The sequence below is a fragment of the Microcebus murinus genome, chromosome 2, assembly GCF_040939455.1.
Source record: "Microcebus murinus isolate Inina chromosome 2, M.murinus_Inina_mat1.0, whole genome shotgun sequence".
NCBI classification, from domain to species: domain Eukaryota; kingdom Metazoa; phylum Chordata; class Mammalia; order Primates; family Cheirogaleidae; genus Microcebus; species Microcebus murinus.
This window is the reverse complement of record NC_134105.1, coordinates 99,227,764-99,232,189: the sequence shown is the minus strand read 5'-3', so window position 1 is coordinate 99,232,189 and position 4,426 is coordinate 99,227,764. Positions and strand designations below refer to the sequence as shown.

The window sequence follows — 4,426 nt, the reverse complement described above, 5'->3', positions numbered from 1 at the left end:
TACAAGGATTGGCACATTGGCTCTTGTTTCATCAGTCATTAAAGCATTAAGCTCCACTTTGGATTCCATGAGGCAAGAATGATCAGCACAGTCTACCAGAAAGACAATCCCATTGATTGCTGGGAGATAATTTTTCCAAACCCATCGTGCTTGCTCATGCCCACCAAGATCAAAAGGCAGTCATAGAGATAAGTGAGCTCAGGGGAGCTTCTCTCCCCTACCTGCTAACTCAGCAGGATTTAAGTTCACCTACCTGAACCACTGGCCTCCACTGTGTATCTGTTCATAAATTTATGAAGTATCTAAATACCACTCATTAGTTAAAAAAAAAAAAGAATAGAAATCTCTGGACCAAGTAAATTGTGAACTCAAAAATTAAGAGGGATATCAATTACATTAAAAACACTTTCTTTAAAAAATAGAATCACTTTCTTTGAAATCAACCACAGTGGTTAAGATGTGTTTTTTTTTTCAGGTGCCCCCCATGATGGCACACAGTTCTACCCGGCAAATTCTGCCAGTTTCCAAGTCCAGGAATCCTGACCTGCATCAGCATGTGGGGCAGCGTTACCTCCCAACAGTATGGAGAAGAGCACATGTCACTGCTGGGTGATGAGAGAGTTGACAAAGACTCTTGGCTTCTCAATGCCAGACTTGGTTGGAGAGCTTTCCTTGTTCTATTAGAAACGTTCATGAGTAAGCTATTAATAAGATCAGTGCAGAGAAGAAAAGCTCTTTTATTTTTACTGTCCAAACATCAGTAAATGTACTGGGAGAGCCAGCAGAACCGTAGCCGTGTCCCTTGAGCACACTGCACATGAGCACTTCCGTGGGGCGGGCATTCAGCTCCTTCAGGGTCACATTCCCCTTTCCTGGGGTGTGTCCATAAAGCCCAAATATCCCACGGAGTTTTTCTCACTGATTGCATCTGTTCTGTCAGTTTTGTTACCCATGACAAGGATTGGCACATTGGGTATTATTTCATCAGTCATTAAAGCATTAAGCTCAACTTTGGATTCCATGAGGCGAGGATGATCAGCACAGTCCACCAGAAAGACAATCCCATTGATTGCTGGGAGATAATTTTTCCAAACCCATCGTGCTTGCTCATGGCCACCAAGATCAAAAGTTGTAAAAGTCATTCCAGCAATTGTCAGCCCTTCTGATGCTGGTATTTTCAAATCTACTCGGATGTAGTGTTGGAACGTGTTGGCCCAATCTGTCATCTTTGAGCGTGTGAAGAAAAGTGGTTTTGCCTGCATTGTCCAAACCCAAGAATATGAGTTTTCCAGATTTCTTGTAGAGTCCTAGGAATTGGAGCACACTGCTGAAGCCATTGTAGATCCACTCGAAGATGAAAGACATGATTAAGGCTTACTATGGCCCTAGGGGCTCTTCGGGCAGCAGCAGGCAGCTAAGACCCTCCCTCAGGACACACAGACCAGCAGCACTGGGGCTTAACTTCTCATGTATTTATTCCCCCATCAGAACTCAAAGTTTTAATATAAAAGGATGGACAAATAAGACTCAGTATAATTATAATAACAATATGGCCAACTCTTAATTATCTTAGATTATTAATTCTCTATTTACCATAATCCTTATTGCTTCATGTTGACACTTCTCAAGTCCTGGATAGAAGGGTAGTAAAGATGAAATTCAATGGGACTGAAGTTAATTAGATTTCTCACTTGATAGCAATTGAAAAAATATTTGGAGAAAGAATGTCAGTATTGCTTGTGCCATACAATCAGTCTTTGTGTAACGTTCTTAACCTTTCTAACCATTTCCTTATCTTATAGATGGTAATAATATAACCTACCTCATGAAATTGTGAGAATTAAATGAAATAATGTGTAGAAAAGTATTTTACATAGCACCTGGCACATAGTAAATGCTCAATAAATATCAGCTTTAATTGTGAGAAATCAAATGATAGACATGCCTTTTAACTCTTTTTTTTTTTTGAGACAGAGTCTCACTCTGTTGCCCTGGGTAGAGTGCAGTGGCATCATCATAGCTTACTGTAACCTCCAGTTCCTGGAGTCAAGGGATCCTTCTGCCTCAGCCTCCCAAGAAGCTAGGACTACAGGTGCATGCCACCACACCAGGATAATTTTTCTGTTTTTTGTAGAGATGGGTCTTGCTCTCCCTCAGGCTGTTCTCAAACTCTTGGCCTCAATCAATTCTTCTGCTTGGGCCATCCAAAGTGCTAGGATTACAGACATGAGCCACCTCTCCTGGCCCAGTGTCTTCTAATTATTACATTGAGTTTGTGCATTTTTGGTTGGAATATCACAGAAATTATGTACCCTGCTCAATATTATGAGGTATATAATGTTGATATATGTTATTATTGGTGATGTTAACTTTGGTCACTTGGTTTAGATGGTGTCTGCTAGGTTTCTCCACTGTAAACCTACTATTTTTCTCCTTATAATTAGTATATGTCATGTGGAGAGATGTGTTGAGGCTATGAAAATATCCTGTTTCTCATCATATTTTCACCTGCGAATTTTAGCTGTTTTGATGGTTTTTGCCTGCAATTATTTTCTTCATTTATTAGTTGGAATCTTTTATAAAGACGAGGTGACCCTTCTCTCCCATTTATTTATTCAATCATTTATTTGTGTCAGTATATATTTATGGATAATTAAGAAAATTGTTATTTTTAAGTAATAGGAAGAATATAATATAGAGATAAAAAAATGCAAGCTCTGGAATCAGCCAGCCTGAATTTGATTCTGCTGTGCACTAGCTGTGTAACTTGTGGGAAATTATATAACCTCTCTGTTCTCAAGTTTCCTCTTTTGTAAATGGAGAAAATAACACCTATCTGTGAGAATTGGGATAATGCATGTAGTCTTTAGACTAGTTTTAATTATTTTTTCTTAGCAAATAGTTTAAACTGTGCTTACTTTTACTATTTATAAGTTTCCCCACCTACAAACTGAATATAAAAATATTTGTCATATGCTTGCCTCCTTGAAAAATTATTAAAATTTATAAAATGAATTTTAAAATACTTCATAATATAAAAGAGATATATAATGAGTTCTTATTCCTTAAGAAAAGATCAAACTAAATTATTAGTAAGATCTTATTGCTAAGATCCTTTTCATGAACAGGATTCTGTTCTTGGTCTGTTCTTGCTGTTAGATATGTAGATCAGCATAAATGTGATTAAATTACTTTTAACATCTTAGATAATGTTTCAAGAGAACAGACAAGCCATGTGAAGTAAGTACTAGAAAATTCATATTCTTGTAACTCCTTAAATTTCATCTGTAGTAAAGGAACATTGAGCGTAATATTTTATATATTGAAATAATTCCTTTAGAAATGGCTCATTATTGACTTGATCAAGCATTGGATAAAGATGACTGTTTTTCTTAACTAGAAACAAAAATAGATACGAAATATTTTATTTACCCATTTTCCCTTTCAAAGCAAATAAAATTTCTTTAATATAGGACATCATTCAAAATTCTTCTCTTAATAATAGTAATAAATAATAACGGCCACTTTTATTGAACTTTTACTATGTGCTGAGACCTTTACAAATATCTCAATTAACCTTTGCAACTTTCCTTTGAGGTGGATATTATTTTTATATTCCAGATAAACTGAGGTTCAGAGAAATTGAATAACTTTTTCAAGGTTACACAGACCAGCAAGTTGAGAGAAGCATATTTTTCAGTGGGTATTTTACCATATGTTTCCTTGTATACATTTTTTTTTACACATCTTGTTTTAGAAACTAGATTGTAACTTCTTTAAAGATAGAGAATGGTTTTTTTCCATCCTTTCCATCTAGTGTTATGTCCTGCACACTGAAGATACCCAATAAATATTTAATGTCAGTGATACTCATTACTGGGCAAACTGCTGCAATGGCATGTTAAATAAAGTATAGAGTTTTGCCCAGAGAGAACACAAAAAAAGAGATCAATAAACTTATCTAGGTGATTCATGTCAATAATTTTATTGACTGATATGGAATAAATTCTGGAAAAAAATCATGGAATTTCTTTCCAAATGCCCACTTAAATTACAGAGGTGTAAACTGGACCGTTCTGGTGCTCTTGTAACAAATGATATGACATTTGTTTTTTTCCTGACTATCTGCCAGCAGTGATTAAAGAGAGGATCAATTTCATAGAACTGTTCATTAAGAATTTACTTGAGAAAGCATCAGCTTTTTAAAAGTATTTAATTTGGTTTTGGATATTTTTAGCACTCAGACAGAGGGCGCCCTTACACCACCAACAAGGTATCAAAACCCAAGAGACTAACACTGGGTGCAGGCCCACTGGGTAATGGTTATGCGAATGGGGAAAAATTCATTGTTTTGGCCCAAGTAGATTACAAAATGCTTGTTTAGTGTTGGGTTTAATCTGTTTACAGCTTTAAATCTTATTGAGTT

At 36.1% G+C, this 4,426-nt stretch overlaps 1 pseudogene; it reads right to left on the bottom strand.

The window, feature by feature from the left end:
* Positions 1-757: 757 nt before the first annotated feature.
* LOC105865509 (small COPII coat GTPase SAR1A pseudogene) lies at positions 758-1,385 on the bottom strand (annotated as a pseudogene).
* Between the last annotated feature and the right edge of the window lie 3,041 nt (positions 1,386-4,426).